We start from the raw sequence: 18,576 nt of genomic DNA on the forward strand, positions 1-18,576 counted from the left end.
CAGGTATAGAAGGGGGGAGACCTGGCGTAGCAGCAGGACATGTGAAAAGGTTCTAGGCATTGTAGTGGGTCATACATTCAACATGAGCCAGCAGTGTGATGCAGCTGTTGAAAAGGCTAATGCAACCCACAGCGTGGGAATAAGCCCTGCTTAGACATTGTACCTGAACAGGTGATGTCAACCTGCTTAGGAGGCATGGGTCTGCTTGTGCTACCCCCACCCCACTTGCGCATTCCCAACCTTCCCAGGTTAAAAGGGGAAAGTCTAAAGACGGCTCTTTATCCACTTTCACAAGAGCAGAAACCACCACCCACTCAGGAACCCTGGTAAAGCAGAGTTGCTGGTTGCACAGAGGTTTATACAAGAACCCTGGGGATGACCCCATGTTCCCTATACAGGTTAATATTTCCTGTTCAGGCATATTGACAAGTGGGAACTTGTGCAGAGAAGAGTGGCCAGGACAAGGAGGCGCTAGGAAGCCAAGTCCTGTGAGAGATGTTCATTCTATGGCTGGGTTGCCAAACGTCTGGAAGTTACTGGACATACACAGATTACTGCATCCAGACGTACATCAACCGATAACGGCAGTGTAGCTTTTCTGTCTGGATTTTCACTTTTGAAACATGGCAACCCTACATGAGAAATGGATACACTCTGCCTGGAGAAGAGACTTGATGGTGGCCTCACATGACAGAGGTCATACAGAAGGTGGAGCAACTCTGGTTTCCTTTTGTCCCCTGGGGTGGTGGAACCAATGAGTGGAAACTGCACAGGAGCAGGTTTCAACTAAACATTAAGAGAAACTTCCTAATGGTAAGAACTGTTTTAACAGTGCAGCAGGCCACCTTGGGAGGTGGCGGGTTCTCCTTTGCTGGGAATGCTTAAGCAGCAGCTGGCCGCCCCATCATGGGTTGGATTAGATGTCCTCCTGAAATCAAAAGCTGGCCACTTTATTTGCCCCTCACAGCATCCAAGGTCTTTCCTCACCCGTCCTGCACAGAGGCTGGCGTAGGAACAACCACTGCACCTGTTTGGGAATGGCTGCTTAGTTTGTCAGGAACTCACGTGTTTCGAAGCTGCCCCATGCAAAGCAAAATGGTACACTGTTTATTATCAGATCTTACTGCACGTCACATGACACCTCCCAGCACTGCACAAGAGGCACGGATGGGTCTGTAGTTTGCATTGCACAACACCAGCTTGGAAATTATAATTACAGTGCCAGTGAAAATGCTGTCGTTATATAATTGCTTTCCACATTCGAGTTCGCAAACAATTCAGCAGGTAATTGCAGAAACTGGTGTGAGCTAATGAGAGAGGTTCTTGTCGGTGCTGAGCCCAGCCTGCCGTAATCACAAGTGGAATGCTGTCGGTCCATCGGAGGTGGGACAATGTGGAAGAGCAAACAACAGACACTTCGCTAAATGCAGGTGCGTCATCTGGAGGATCGGGGAATTCAAGGGAAAAGGAGAAGTGAATTTGCTGCAGGAAAATTGGGTTCCAAGTGCAAGGGGAAACCAATGCCTGCTGCATCCACGAGCTCTAGCTTTTTATGCTGCCACCGAGGTGTGTCTGTCTGATGTGCCCAAATGAAGAGGTACTAGATGGACACGGTTGTCCATGGTGAGGATAACTGCAATTTTGTTTAATTTATATTATGAAAGTCTATGGAAGCTGCAACAGAGTGACCTTTTGGAGCTGCCAAATGCATGCATTAGAAGGGTCAGCTGTGGGAGGTTAAAAAGAAACCTTCCTATTTGTAGCAGACTTAAGATCAGTGCAGGATTTTCAAGATTACTTCTGCACACATGCATGTATTTATCAGAGCAGACGAGTGAAATGTTATGCACACTTATATTCTGTATAATTCTGCATGCTTTTGGATCCTCATAGGTCTTTGCACTTGGGTGCACTTTTATGCATGCAAAATATACATGATTGCATATAGTGGGGATGCACTTTTGTGAATCCATGTATGTGTTGCAGATGTGTGCCCTTCTGAATATATGCTTTTAGCATGTGTTTCGTACATACACATATATTCTGGTGTGCTATGTGCAATATATACCTGCATATGTCCAAAGTTTAGAGGTCTTTAGAGAGATGGGCTTTGGAATTATTAATTTCTCTTTTGTATTGTGCATGTCTGTGCTTTATATGTGCATGGAAGGTTTTAACATTCATGTGTTTGTGTGTTTAGTTCACTTCTGCACATGTATGTACAAAACTTTTAGCATGCATTTGCAGTAGAAATCTAGATCTGTGCTTTGCAAATCCATGTACGTATTTACAGGTTTGAATACATACATGTGATGTGATGTGTTTGTGTCTGCACGTCAACAAATGTTTGTGTGTTTGCCTTTGTACTTGGCCATACGTGTGTGTGCACATAAGATATCTCTGTGAGCATTGCACACATGCCTATTTTGTATGTTAGTATGCATTCCTGGGTTTGTGTGTGTGCATCTACGTGTGCTTTTATAACCTTTTTAATTATTGCTTGCATATCTACAGATGTGTGCAAAGATGAACCACACTTTGGGCTAAATATAGGTGCACGCTTTGCACATGTGTTGTGCATATATAGGTGTTTGTATGTTGGATATTTTCATATATATATGAGTACACGTTTATGTTCTTCTCTGGATGTGTGTGAGTTGAGCACCTACTGAGTTGAGTAGCCACACCCACACTTAATTCTTCATTAGCTCCATTGAAATTAATGGACATGACTAACTTAGGATCATTGCTTTCTATGGGCCTACTCTGAGTATAGCTTAGGTGGAGCCAGCCCTTTGCCAATGCCCTTCCCCCTCACCTTGTCATGTTTGTCCATTTCACTTCTGTTTTAGTCATGAGTTGAGGTCTTCTGGGCCAGGTGATCCACTTCCACTATTTCCATCATGATTACATGTTCCCATGGCTGGCCCAAGACATTTTGGCATCTGAGGCAAACCACAAAATAGCACTCCTCTCACTGCCAGGGAAAAGGGGTGAGTGAAGAGATGCATCAGAAAGAAGAGGAGGGGGAGAGAATAAGGATCTATGTTGGGGTCTGCTACCCTTGTGGATCATGCCACCTTGCATTTGCAGAAGGGACTGGCGGTCGCCATTTCCCCACAAGGCTTTCACCTTGAGCATTCCCACCCTGGATCCTTTACCTGGCTTGTTGTTTTGGAGTCACCTGTTCCGTGTTCATGACTTGGTTTGGTTAGCACTAGTTTGACAGGGATGCTAAGGGGGGTGGATTTCAGGAAGCTGACTAGGAATAGTGCCTTTAGTATTTCTGTGCAAGGGAGATTGTGGCAGTGTGCCTCATCTCTGAGACAAAGTGTGCTGTTGGGGATTCTCCTTTCTACATAACTTCTGTGGGAACAGGAACTCTTTACTGTCTGAAAGCAATGTAGCGATCGGTAGGAACATAATATACAGTGTACTTGTACAAGTCATGGATGAATCTGTCCATTTTGGTTTCTCACGGTTCCTCATTTTTCCCAGTCAAGATCAGTTCTCCACATTTCCACATCAGTTTGTGATTTTTAAAAATGATTTAAATGGCCTCGTGAAAGTTCATCAGAAATTTGGTCTGAATTTCTCCTAATATACACATTTTTGCATGTCATTTTGCCCAGTGCACACATTTTTGCAAGGCAATCTTCCCTATTACAATGCATTTTTGTGTGTTATTTCAAAATAGGGACACTTTACACTGGTGTATGCATTTTGGCTGGAGAACTGCATTGCTAACTTTGGAAAGTTCAAATTTCGAAGACTGGCCGTGTTTCTGTTTCCATATTGTTTTGGAAAGTGTGAATTGTGTAAATTTGCCTTTAAATGCAAGCTGAATCAGATTTCTCCCCTATCATAACTTATACTGTGTAATGAAGATCAGAGCTCAGTATAAGATTTGGACTGATTCAAGGGGCTCCTAGGATGGCAGTTAAATAATTTTTGACAACGGGTGTGCCTTTGTGAATCTTCCTGAAACACCTGTCTGTGTGAAAACCTCTTGGAATGCATCCTGCACCATGTTCTGCCATACGACTCAGGAAGGGCCTCTTGCAGGACAAAGCGTCCCTTGTTCATGAAACCAGACTCGCTCCTCCCCCTCCACCTCCCTGATACTAGCAGCTGAGGTCCCTGAAATTCCTTGCGATTGGAAGCGCGATTGGAAGAGTCACGAGGCAGGTAGGTGTACAGAGGACCAAAGGAATTTGAGGGCTGGTGCTCAGCTGGGCTGCTCTTTTGGCTTCCGCAGGTGGCGCTGTGGGTTAAAGCCTCAGCGCCTAGGACTTGCTGATTGAAAGGTCGGCGGTTCGAATCCCTGCGGCGGGGTGCGCTCCCGCTGCTCGGTCCCAGCGCCTGCCAACCTAGCAGTTCGAAAGCACCTCCGGGTGCAAGTAGATAAATAGGGACCGCTTACCAGCGGGAAGGTAAACGGCGTTTCCGTGTGCGGCTCTGGCTCGCCAGAGCAGCGATGTCACACTGGCCACGTGACTCGGAAGTGTCTCCGGACAGCGCTGGCCCCTGGCCTCTTGAGTGAGATGGGCGCACAACCCCAGAGTCTGTCAAGACTGGCCCGTACGGGCAGGGGTACCTTTACCTTTACCTTTTTTAAACAAGTGCTTTCCAATCAAGATGCAGCAAACTTTGGGGGAAGCAATTTCTTTGTTGTTGTTGTTTGTATTGTTATTGTTGTTATTAAGTGGTTTCTAAAATGGGACTAATGCAAGCTTGTGAGCAACCTGAGCAGCTGGCAGGGCCCTGTCACCAAAAAGCTCTTTTTTTAAAAAAAATAGCCAACTACAAAATAATCATTGGAGAGCTCTGATGCAAAGGAGTGCTCTTTTATTTTAATGATTGCATAGAAGCAGGCTTTCAAGGATTCGTGTTTTGCATAGCAAGGCATTCCCCCTTACCCTTCGGTCCTCCCCAATACCAAAAATAAGAGAAATGACAACAAATATTTAGGCAAAATCAGGCCCCAACTTTATTGACAGCATATGTAAGAGGTTTGGCACAGGCATTGGGTAGACGCCACCCCTTCCAGCCAACCTGTTGGAAGACTTTGTGTTTTGGGATCAACCAAAAATGAGGGAGTTGCTGACCTACATCCAGGAGTAACAGCCCCACTGTATGGTACCTGAGGGGTGCTGTAGCCCCTCACTCCTGCCTGGGCATCTGGACCAAAGAATTTCCCCAGTACCCCTTTAACACGACACCCCATTTCAGAGGGACCAGGCAGAGATCACAACCTCCTCTCCGACCAAGACTAGGCCTATCCATTGCCTAAACCACCAAAGTTGTGACACTTGCTAGAAGGATGGTGAAACCCAGAGGGCTGGAGCCAATTTGCCAGCTAGGAAAATTCCAGCCTGGTCTCGGATACGGTGGCTCAAGCAGAGCAACGGCAATATATAAAGGGTGGGAGATCTAGTGACAAGTGGCTGCAGAGCAAGGCCTATGTTATATTCTGGAGGGGTTGGTTGAGCCCGCCCCTGGTGGTCCATGCCCATTCACAATTTGCTGATTAGGTGAGTGGGCGGGACCAATTACCCAGGCAGCAAGCTTGACGCAGAGGCTTCCTTTGCTGCCTAAGAAACAGTACTTCCCACATCGGATCCTGGCACATGGGGGAATGCCAGCCCACAATGGTGCCCACCAGAGAGGCTGAAAGGACTTCTCTTTCCTATGCAACTAGCTGTACTTGCCACTTCCCCACCGTCCAAAAAATACAGCAGGTTTTTCTCTATATATCTGAAAAATGCTGCAAGTACTGGGTGTGCTTTAGGAGTGGAACTCTCATTTCGACTTCTTGCTTTTTCTTTAAACTTTTTGAAATTTGGTGAAATTCAGTTTTATGTATTATATCATTTCAGCTGCAGTTTGGAATTATACAATATCAGAAAGTTGCTCCCTGGAGTCAAATAGGATATGTGGGTGCCTATCATTACCAACAATAGGATTTCAGCTGCTGCAGAGTTCCGGATGACATAAAAGGGCTGCCTGCCATGTAATGTCTCTAAGCCTTTTGACATTTGCCATAAGGATGGTAAGAAGTAAGAACTCCTCACTTCCAGTGCTGCTCTCATCTTGTAACTGAGGGTCAGGATCAGCTAGGGCCACTACCAGCACCCAGTAGTGGACAGTTATGGACAGTTATTGGGGCCATCACTGACCCCTGCCCTCAGTCCACCTTTAAAGCATTTTCCCTGTCCTCTAAACCACACCAGGTAGATGGGTTAGGTCACTATTTCAATTTCCCACAAAACCCCTGGCATAGAGTTGTTTGGGGCATTGTGGGAAATCTAAATGCTGCTACCTGGAGCTCCTCAGAGCACTGTTTATCACTAACCACCACCTAGAAAGCCCAACAGGGCCCAGCAATGGAGGAGGAGGACCACCAATGGAGGGAAAAGGCCATAAAAGGACACATTGTCCAGGGCCCCATCAAACCTGGAGCTGGCCCTGGGCTCAGCAATAAGAACATAGGGACCCTTTGTTCCACCTCCGTCCCTGCACATTCCTAGAGCAATGACCCTGGAAAGCTTACAAGTAAGACGTTGGAGACAGCTATGCACACAGCCAGCAGACATATATGAGGATTGGCGTCCTGGAAGCATCCCTATATCAATATAAAGATGGTTCAGATGACCTCCCTATCAATGATAAACCTAAACCTTGGAATGGTTCCACACACTTTATTCATCTAAAGGGAAAACTTCTTTTTTTAAAAAAACCTAACACAGCACAGTGTGGATGTGCTGGGAATCAGTTCAGCCACATGACCAGGAACTCTGATAAGGTAAGTCTAGATATTGATGTAGAAACCAGAAAGTGGTGACATCATTGCCACTTTCCACAAGAGTGAAACCACAGCTCTGATTGTTCAGCTGCAGTCAGCGACAGCCATCCTTCTCCACGGACTCCGTTGTCATCATGCAGCAGAAATGTAAAGGAAGCAAGGGCAGGCATGCAAACCTGGTGGCCATGCTTCTACCTCAGGCCCTGCACTGAGGAGAGCCCCTGCCTTGCTTCATCAAAGGAGAACTGGTGTCGTAAATGTTTCCTGAGGTTACTGAGAGGGCAACGGTTGTGTCATCACAACCACTTGATTCCTGACCTTTTCGTACCTGAACTGAGGCCCAGCTTCTGACGGTTATTCTGTGGTTTATGTGGCTTTGCTCAGACATTGCCATGACAGTGAACATGAAGCTGGGCGCAAACAGGATATGACGCTGCTACTTGCATATGTTCCTCATCATGCAGTATCTTGGTCCATGGGCCTGGGTTCCTCATGTGAGGGGACTGGGGAAGCCGTCTGAACTGAAACCACACATATGGAGCAAAACAAGTACACTGCATAACACGTTTCCTGACACCACCACCAATGTGAACATTGTGTATGTCACCCAAAGGGAGAAAGTCAGCCAGAGGGCACTGGAAAGAATGTCTCACCTCAGTCTCTTGAGGGGTTGAGGGTGGAGGTTAAGAAATGTGTTCATCAACTTCCTCACTCACATATAAAACAGAGCTAGTGATAGGGATGTTATCTTGCTTACAATTGGCACTGAATTTTTTATCTCAAGAAATACCCTGGAGTGACTCTGGAGGTCTCTCAAGGAATGGGAAAGCCAGACATTTTACTGAAATTGGGTAATTTCTCTGGAGGGTTTCATACATCTGATAGCCTTTTGCATTCCTGGTTTTGATGAGAGAATAAGATGGATCTACAAAAAAAGACCTCAGGAAATCAGCCATGTAAACTGCAGGCACCAGTGCTGGATTCTATTAGCTGAGTGGAAAATTTATGGGGAGTAACGTGAGTTGATGCTTCACCACAAGTTGGGGCAGTGAAACTGCACCCCTAATACTTGCAAGTTATCTGGTCGAGTCATTACATGAGGGGAAGCCAAAATAGCACCCTCTAGATGTGTTGGGCTCCAGATACCATTAACCCTACCCAGCATGGCCAGTGGTCAGGGATTATGGGAGTTGTAGTCCAACAACATCCAGAGAGCACTAACTTGGCTATCCTTGAGTTAGAGAAACCAATATGGTGCTTATGGATGACTATATAAAATATCTTTTCTTCAAAGGGTGTGGCAAACCTCAAACTGCAGGCTGTTCATGTCCAGGCATGACTACATTCCCTGGATCAACTGTCTGCATGGAACTTGCCCTGTTCTGTGTGTTTTGCTGCCAGTTTTCAGACCTACCCTTCACACACTCCCTAAGACAGTTACATGGCTTTGTTCAGCTTTTGCTCACCAATGGGCGTATGTGAAGGATGCCATGTCTCATCAAGTGTAGAGATAAATCATCTGAAGCCTCTAGTTTTCCCACAGATAAATGGAGATCAGGAATAAACATATGGGAATAAGAGCCTCAGCAAGGTCGAGGTTGCCAAGTCAGCCTGCCACATTTCTAAGCCCCCTCAGAATAACATGCAGGAAGCATTTTAGGTTATGGTGTGCCAGCCACTGTTCAGGTTTACAATATGAGGAATATAGGAAGCTGCTTAATACCACATCTGTTAAATTCTTCTTCTTGGTAGAGGCTGGTGCTCATGGGACTGATTAGGGCAGAAATTAGAGAAATGAAAAGTAAGGGCTGCCAGAGCAAATGGCTGGTGGAGCCAGGGTCAGTGGCAGATGGAGCCAACTAATTCTTTTGTTCCCATCCTGCTCCTTGCTGAGTTTTACAAGGGCAGCACCAAGGACAGATGTACACCATGCATCACCACATTTTGAGTGACTTCTTTTTGATACAGGTATGGCCCCATCGTGGAATTTAGAGTGTTTCCTTATAGATCAACTTGTCCAGCTTTGCTGTTGTTTATTCGGCTTACATAAACTCTAAACTGACACCAGGAAGATTCATACCTATGCTTACTCATGACTCTGTTGTGACAAGCCAAACCTTTCCCTAAGTAGTTCACCCAACTGTGCCTGACTCACAAGTAGACATGGGACAGGAGAGGTTCTCTGCTTAGTCCATCAGCCCAAGAGGAGAGGCAGAAGCTGCTTGTTCTCTACACCCTTGTGCTGAGAGGGAAAAGTGAATTAGCTTGTTTTGCTGCCCAGATTGACAGAACAAGAAAAACCCTATAAAGGTTTAACTCCCTCAGAATATTAGTTACAGATTTATAACTGTCTTTTATCATAGAGTTCTCTGGCAAAAGACAAAAAAGATATACAGAAACTCAAAAGAACCCCTAATGTTGCTAATGTCCACTGAAGCAGGGAAGGTCTCTCACATTCACACATAACACTTCAAACTGACCTGGCTTCCCCCAGAGAATTATGGGAGCTGTAGTTTGTTAAGGCTGCTGATCATTTTTGGAGACCCCTCCCAGAGCTACAATTCTCAGATTTGTGCAACAATCAAGTCCCCTTCCATGGAACTCTGGGAATAGGGGTCCCATAACAACTCTTAGCACCCATAACAAACTACAGCTCCCAGAATTCTTTGGGGTAAACAATGGCTGTTTAAAGTGGTATTGTAATGCTTTAAATTTATGGTGCAAATGTGGCCTCTTGGAAATAATGTGATTCTGCTGTCCTCTTACACGAAATCTTATGCTGAGAACTACAAGAATATGAGGGGAGGGGAGAATATTAGGTAGAACTGCTTGTGAAGAGCTTTAGAATTCAGACCTACAATTACTGCTATCACGCCAATTTGAAGGTCAAAGAGAACCCCACCACCACCTCCACTCCACCCGCAAGTGGGTCACTGAACAGAGCTGAGGGTCAAGCAGGACAATTGCAGATGGCCAATCCCGTGGTCCAGCCATGTGCCTTGTAGCTTAAAGGCTCATTAGATGAAACCCAACAAGACCTCCGTGCCCAGAAGCCGCCTGTTTTGCCAGCAGCACTAAAACAAGCTCCCGTTTTAGCCCTCCTGGCTCAGGGCACAGCCTGCCAGTTTAATTGAATCTGGAAGGAAATAATACACAGAGGATTGGGGATGAAAACTAATGAAACACTAAAGTGAATTAAAAAAAAAATCCAAAAGGATTAATGTACAATAGCAAACCAGGGGCTCCAGGAACTAAGCTTCAGGGTTTAGCATGAGCTTTTGTAAGAAAGAAAGGGGAGGTGGACAGAGTAGCGAGACAACTGGCAGGATAAAGCTGACCAGTCGCCATGTGACTGCCGCCATCACCTCAGCATTTGTCTTCCCAGGCACACCTTAGCATCAAACCCCTTGCCCTTTAAAGAAGCTGCCATATGTCAACCTACTAGAATCTAGCAAGGCCAGATCAGTCATATTGGAAGATTAGGTAGCTGCCCATGTCAGCGCAGTTTCTGAGAAGTCTGCTTTGCCATTGGGCCAGACCCACACTTGTTTTCTGGCATGGCCCCACGGCACACACCCCTCCACAAAACACCCCAGAACCCTCCACATGCATGGTTGTACTCTGGCCTCCCCTGTTAAGTGTAGGAAATAGATGAGCCATCTTTTCCATTTATATGCTTGTTCAGTATAACAAACATTTGGTTATTCAGGCAGAGAAACTTGCACAAGGGGACTTCCTGGCGGACTATATTCTGAGCAGATGAAAATGAATTTGTACTTGTGTTACACGTTCTGTAAATGTTTTTCACATTTACCAAAATGTTTACATAAGTGAATCAATCAAAAACCTACAAATGGAACATCTGGCTTTTCAAAACCATACATTTTCCTAATCTGCCTGAGGACTGTTTCGCCTCATGTGGCGTGTGGTACTGTTGAGAGGCTTTTACAAGTTGGACAAAACTGACACAAGCCATGGTGATTTCATCTGTCTTTCCTGCATTTTCCTGTATATGCTTTGAAAAAACAAAACACCTTCTCTACAAATTCAACATGGAAACTTAAAAAGATACAACAAAGTGATATAAAATTAACCAAAGCACCATAAGATGATAACTAAAAACCAACAAATGTTAAGCAGCTGCTCGTTAGGCCTGGCCTGCAAGTTGCAGTGTAAATATCTTGAGGTGGTGATGGAGTGAGAACAGGATTGTGAGTGTGTGGGCCTGTTCTAGACTACAGTACCTCCATGTTTTAGTCAGAACAGAAGAACAATGTATAGAATAAAGCTACACTGTGGAGGTACTTCATATGAAGACCACAACAAGCTGGTCTCCACCCAGGGCTGGCCCCAGATGTTTTACCGCTAGAGGCAAAACAGAGAATACTGCCCCCCCTTTTGTTGCGTGCCTGTCTGCCCACCACCACCCGACACTGGGCACATTGGCTTGCAGTGGGCACACAGCAGACGAGGAGGTGGTACCAGCAGCTAACAAGCACAAGAGGCAGATTTCTGCCTCTCTCAGAAATCCAGAGCCTGGCGCCCTGGGGCAACTGCCTCACCTTGCCTCATGGCCCTGTCATCACCACATGGCAAGAATAATATATAGCTCAGGATAGGCCTTAGATCACCACATTATTCGGTACAGAATACCCTCCTAAAAGTCATCAGATTTGGACCTTTTCAAATGTTACCATGATTATGCTCCTGCACATGTTAAAAGATGTCTGCGCAAGGAGGGGCAGTGAAGAGAGACCATTTCTTTAGGTGGTGCAAACCCAGTTTGAGGGAATGCAAGCAGTGTGCTCATAAATGTGTCTACAAATAGTGCATTTGGATTGGACCACCCTGCCTCAAAAAGCTCTGTAACTCGCCACCAGTCACTTCCCCTCCTGCTCACCATCATAGCAGCTATTGGCCATTACTCCTCAGGACTAGAAGACTCTTCTAGTACAAAGCTTATGTAAAACCAAGGTAGTTGACTGGAACTTGTGGGTGAAAGATCTTACACTGGTGTTGGTATTTCTTTGGAGAAGCCAGGAACACAAGATTCCTTGCTGGTGTAAATCAGAATAGCTTCAGGGCACGACTGACCAGACAAATATTTGACTCAGGGAGCTTAGCATGGGGGGGGGGGGAAGGTCAGAATCATTTCTCTACAGTCCATGAGTAAGAAATGTACTATGAGTAAAGTCAAAAACAGTTAATCACATTGTCCAATCTGTAACAGAGATTTCAAGAGTGTTGGAATTATTAGACTTGATAACTATTCTCCCTCCCCCTCTCCATTTTCATTGGTGTTGAGGACAACTTTTATGCCTACCTAAATAGAGTTTGTGCATGAGAGAGTACAATTAACTGTGGATTTAACGGCCACTTAGACATTGGGGTGAAGTTCTCTGTTAATCTTTTGAGCACATTACCATCACATTATTGATACTCAAGCCCAGTCCAGTTGTGGTTTCCATTCTGTTAAATTTGTATTAGCCTGGTATGGCATTTTGCAAAAACAACACAATTATTTCCAATTCTGTTAACTGTGGCATTATCACCTCTTACCTAATGGATGGAAATGAATGGCATGGTTGCCTCTTACTATAGGTCTGCCACCTGATTAGAGTGGGAAAGAAAAGATTTAAATTCATTGTCTTTGTGTAAATGACGCAGATCAAAATATCCCCAGTGGGAAACAACCACTGAAGCACAACAGTAAATCCAATATTCTCCCTCATCCTTCCTTCCCTTTCGCCTTGAAAAGCTGTAAATAGACTCATGCTCATGCAGTGGCGTAGCGTGGGGGGTGCAGGGGGGGCCGGCTGCACCAGGCGCAACCTCCGGGGGTTAGGGTTAGGGGGCACAAATCCACGGGTTAGGGGGTGCAAATTACTTGCCTTGCCCCGGGTGCTGACAACCCACGCTACGCCACTGGACTCATGCAGAAGACAAGTTGGCAAGTTGCAAAATTCAGAGAGAGCAGAAGTATTCTTAAAAATGACCACTATTTTGAATTATGGGAGAGAGACCCAAAGAGGGCACAGCACATGCAGACATAATTGCTAAAAAGGTTTGTAAAGCTTGCTTTATTTACTTATCTTTGGAAAAAATACAATTCACTTTAGCCATTACTGCAGGAACCCAAAACATAAGATTATGAAAACACATACCACAGAAGGAAAATGAAATCAATAAATCATTTATTTAAAGTAAGCATTTTATATCACATATGTATGACATTCGAAATTGTTTTTGCTTATGTATTTTAAAAGTTACTACCATTAAGCATTATTACCTTAACCTACACACAAACACACAGTTATCTAATGGAGAGACATATAGGTAGGGAGACAGGAGAAGAATAACCTGGCTTCTCTTCAGATCGTATAAAGACAGGAGAAGAAACATAACAATGAATGCCAATGGCTACCATCATCACCACAGTAAAACAGATGTCAATGGAAAACATATTTCAGCGCATCTTATCTAATGGTATATCCAAAGCAATTACAACAAACAGAGGAATTATAAGGAATTATTGTTAGGGATTTTGGGGGCTCAAAAACACGGTTGTTAATGTTGTCAAACTGTGGGCGTGGTGTGGAGTTGGGTCAGTATCATACAAGATTGCTAGGGTTCATATGGAAACTGACCAGGTTGCTCAAGCTACCTTTGAAGAGTTTGGAACCAAGTTTGTTTATTGTGACGTTCTCCACCATTCCTAATTACATGTCACATGAAAAAGAGGACAAAAAAATGATACATATGCATAAAAATCACATATGATTATTTACATGCATGGATTCAAATTTACTGTTATTTAAAAATAATTTTCCATAGTGGGTAAGTGTGACCAGTTGCCCTGTCTGCTGTCCAGGTGCTTTTGATGGACAATTTCAAGGCCACTGCTCTCCCTTCTTATGATTCTTTAGACTGGACTTAGGTTGGACAACCCTTCAGATGGCCAGCCAAATGTTTGCAAAGTGAGAAATCGAAAAGAATTGACTGATGCTGTCATGAAAGGTTACCACAGGGAGGGGGGGCCTGTGCCCTACTGTATATGTTCTTAAACTCCAACTCCCATTATCTTTGAACATTTGACTTGGTAGCAGGTGCTGATGGGAGTTGGCATCCAATGACGGAAGGGCCACAGGTTTCCCATCCCTGGCTTAGATGACATACCAGACAGGAAGCAAGACAACAGCTTTATTGTCTCTCTCCTACAATAACAACAGATTCAAGGAACTCCCCAATCCACTCAGACACATCTACGTCTAGGGCCAGCTGGGCTGTGTATTCACCAGACATTTAAAGCACAAGGAAGAGCTTGTGACCTTAACAAACTACAGCTCCCAGGATATATATATATATACGAAAGCAAATATATATATATATATATATATATATATATATATGCAGGTTTTGGTGTCCTCGGGTGTCTTCCCGTGTAAAAGTTGGGGTGTCTAGGCGACGTTTCGACGAGGTCTCACTCGTCATCTTCAGGCTGGTGCTTTCGGCTTCTTGTTACTGGAACAGAGCAGGATCTCAATGTTTGAGTTCCTATAAATACTGTAGAGGGGGTGTGGTGTCTAGCCTCCAATGTTCTGGGCAGAGAGGAAGTTCCCAGGCTAGTGTGCCTTTTCTTCTTTTGTTCCTTAATTACTTGAGAGATACCTTGAGTGATTTCTTGAGTGATATCCTGAGTACCACTTAGGTGGGTCATTAGGTGTGGATTAGTTGCTAAAGTCTTTGTGTCTTGACCTCTTGAACTTTGTGAAGAGTTTTCCTGAGAAGATGGCTGTATTGCACTTAGTTGTGCTTTGGCTTGGCTTCGTGTATAGGGGCGAGCTGTGGTTTTGTGGCTTGTGTCAGCCAGATCTGTGTAGGGATTGCAATTAAGGAACAAAAGAAGAAAAGGCACACTAGCCTGGGAACTTCCTCTCTGCCCAGAACATTGGAGGCTAGACACCACACCCCCTCTACAGTATTTATAGGAACTCAAACATTGAGATCCTGCTCTGTTCCAGTAACAAGAAGCCGAAAGCACCAGCCTGAAGATGACGAGTGAGACCTCGTCGAAACGTCGCCTAGACACCCCAACTTTTACACGGGAAGACACCCGAGGACACCAAAACCTGCATTCCTGTACCCGTGAAAATCTACGAAAGCATATATATATATATATATATATTTGGGGGGGGGGATAATTTGCTTTAAATGTACAGTGCATACGCAGCCCTGGTGACACTATCCACATCTACATTGGGAAGTTCTCCTGTGCAAAGCCCACTGAAATAAATCAGAAGAGAAGCTACTTCCATTTCAGCAAAGCTCGTGCAGGAAAACTTCCCAGGGGATTGTGCCCAAAATTAATTGGCAATTCCCTTATGGATCTCCTCAGGCCCTTCCAAATTGCAATACTTCTGACAAGAAATAACAAGAAATAAAGCCTTCTGCTCCATCTGCAGCCAGGTTCTGGTGGTGCCCTAAGAAGCCCAGAACTCTGAAGAAGAAGAAGAGTTTGGATTTGATATCCCGCCTTTCACTCCCTTTAAGGAGTCTCAAAGCGGCTGACATTCTCCTTTCCCTTCCTCCCCCACAACAAACACTCTGTGAGGTGAGTGGGGCTGAGAGACTTCAGAGAAGTGTGACTGGCCCAAGGTCACCCAGCAGCTGCAGGTGGAGGAGCGGAGACTCGAACCCGGTGCCCCAGATTACAAGACTACCGCTCTTAACCACTACACCACACTGGCTCTGAGGTAAAGTGAAGCATCCTAATGCCCTTCATCATTAGTGTATCCCTTTGGTTGCCGTAAAGGGATGAGGGTGGCGCTGTGGTCTAAACCACAGAGCCTAGGGCTTGCGGATCGGAAGGTCGGTGGTTCGAATCCCTGTGACGGGGTGAGCTCCCATTGCTCAGTCCCAGCTCCTGCCAACCTAGCAGTTCGAAAGCACGTCAGAGTGCAAGTAGATAAATAGGTACCGCTCTGGCAGGAAGGTAAATGGTATTTCCGTGTGCTGCTCTGGTTTGCCAGAAGCGGCTTAGTCATGCTGGCCACATGACCTGGAAGCTGTACGCCGACTCCCTTGGCCAGTAAAGCGAGATGAGCGCCTCAGCCCCAGAGTCATTCGCGACTGGACCTAATGGTCAGGGGTCCCTTTACCTTTACTTTTACCTTGTTTGCCGTAGTTACCAGAGCCCTTTTGTAAGGGGGGGGCATCTTCTGGAGGAGACAGAAGGCCTGTAGTGCAAGGACAAGTTCAGCTGACAGAGCGGAAAGTGGGAGCAGGAGAGGAAGCAGAAGGGAGAGGATTAGAGATAAATACACCAGCAAATCCCTCCCATAATCGGATAACAAACTTCCTCTGCGCTTAACATGCCTTTTCTTTTGACCACACAGCCCCCGGCTGAAATTCACTGATACAGACACATAGACTGCAGACGTGCCTACAGCTGCAACCACAACAATCGTGCAGTTGTGAGCACCCTATTCAGAGACACACACAGCTCCAGGGTTGGACTAGATGACTCTTGGGCCATTTCCAGCTCTTAAGATTCTGTGACTCTACCACTCCAGTCAGTTTCTGTTTGTAGAATTGTTGGTGATGAGGTGCCTCAAGCAGCAAAAATATATGGTGCTGGTCTTGTTCTTTTCATTGGGGAAGAGAGGCTTTTCCCTCCAGTGGTGAGAAATAACATATCTTTTGTGCAGAAGCCCACAAAGCACTTTTGTTCATCGTTTCAGGTGTTCCTGATCTAGAAGCAATATTCTCTCTGGCAGTCCTTTAAGTCTGAACCTTCAGCATTTCTCCCTTTAATTCTATGTTTTTTAACAGACAACACAGAATCATAGTATCATGGAATCATAGGGTACGAAGTGCCCCTAGGGTCATCTAGTCCAACCCCCTGCAATGCAGGAATCTATCTCTGCTAAAGCACCCATGACAGATGGCCATCCAACCTCTGCTTAAAAATCTCAAAGAAAGGAGAGTCCACCACCTCTCGTGGAAGTCTGTTCCAGGGCCAAACAGCTCTTACTGCAAAAAACCCCCCCAAACTTTCGAATGTTTAGTTCTTGTAACTTGAAGTCATTGGTTTGAGTCCTACCCTCCAGAGCAGGAGAAAACAAGAAAACATGGCAGGGAGGGGCCTGAAAGTCTGTAGGAAGTTTTGAAGGGAAGGTTTAATATCGTTTAAGAAATGCTGAGAGTGCTTACGATCAATCAAACTTAATTACAGAGTCACACTTGTTAAAACAAAAGAAAACACCATCACACAATTTCTAACAATATTAGTTAAGATATGAAATAAATATAAAAAATTCCTGAGATACTTGAATGATGTAGATGAAGGTTGTTGTTGTTTTTTAAGGAGAAAGGGGGTTTCTAAGGTTTTGTAAAATAGCCTCTCTGGAGTACAGGCACCTTTCTCAAGCTGGTAGAACCTGCAAGACCCTCCCCCAATATGGTGTCCTCCAGATGTTAGTGACTGCAATTCCTGTCTATCTCAGGCAGTGCTGCCATGTGCTGCTGGTGAATTTTGTATTCTAAAACATCGGGAAGAAACCAATCTGGGAAAGCCTGACACACACCAGTGTCTTCAGGGGGATGAAAAGGGGCCAAATAGCACTGAACAGGTCTCAGCTAAACCAGTTTGGGAGTCCAGGATGATGGTTTCACAACTGCCACGCCCAATTTCTCCTCACCTAGTAGCTACGTGTCCTTTCGGTACTTGATGCAACCAGGAAGAGTTTCACCTCCTTCAGATGAATTATAGGGAGAGCTCTGGCAGTGGCTTTGTACAGAATAATGTTTAGCAAATCTTGAAGTGAACAGCTAGAAAAGAATATAGCTAGCAAAATATATGGACACTAGTAGACCCTTGTGGTGGGATGCTAAAGAGAAAGTAGACCCCAGTGGAGTAAAGTTTTTAAGCTATTTCTCACTCCATAATTCTAACCAAGGGGTAGGCAATTGTCCCCCAAATGTTGTTGGACTACAGCTCCCATCAGCTCTAACCATTGGCCATGCTGGCTGGGGCTGGTGGGAGTTCAACAACATCCAAGGGCTAAAGGTTCCCCAATCCTGTCCTAATCTAAGGAGGGTGACTCAGGGCAGTTGACAAACAAAAATTGAGAATATAGTTAATGAGCTATCATGGAAAATGACTCTGAAGTGGGTCAGCAGAAATCTGTCTAAGGGACCCAGCAGAAGAAGACTTGATTTCAAGCCAGGAGTTCAGACCAGAAGCAACACCTCTACGTGGTGTAGAGCCAGTGTGGTGTAGTGGTTAAGAGCGGTGGACTCGTAATCTGGGGAACCGGGTTCGCGTCTCCGCTCCTCCACATGCAGCTGCTGGGTGACCTTGAGCCAGTCACACTTCTCTGAAGTCTCTCAGCCCCACTCACCTCACAGAGTGTTTGTTGTGGGGGAGGAAGGGAAAGGAGAATGTTAGCCGCTCTGAGACTCCTTCAGGTAGTGATAAGTGGGATATCAAATCCAAACTCCTCCTCCTCCTCCTCCTCTTCTTCTTCTCTGAAGCCTAATGGCAGCTCAGGGACATTTGGCCACTAGAGGCACTCCTCCTGCTGCCCCTGTGGCCTGTGGCTTGCGGCAGGCATAGGCCTTCTCCATCACCCTCACTCCCTTGCCCCTGCCCGCTTCTCCTCTGCAGGTATGCCCCTACTTCTGGGACTGGGTGTGACAGCTGTGGGGGGGGGCACCTGTGGCTTCAGAGGGGGCTATCAAATCCAAACTCTTCTTCTTCTTCTTCCACG

General features: G+C 45.4%; 1 long non-coding RNA gene across 1 annotated transcript; it reads left to right on the forward strand.

The window, feature by feature from the left end:
* Window positions 1-1,088: 1,088 nt before the first annotated feature.
* LOC310851245 lies at window positions 1,089-10,841 on the forward strand. The gene is made up of 2 exons (XR_014567645.1): window positions 1,089-1,623; window positions 5,880-10,841. It is a non-coding gene; the product is annotated as an uncharacterized lncRNA (long non-coding RNA).
* Window positions 10,842-18,576: the final 7,735 nt, after the last annotated feature.

This window comes from Podarcis gaigeae (genome assembly GCF_964106915.1).
Source record: "Podarcis gaigeae genome assembly, chromosome: 8".
Lineage (NCBI taxonomy): Eukaryota > Metazoa > Chordata > Lepidosauria > Squamata > Lacertidae > Podarcis > Podarcis gaigeae.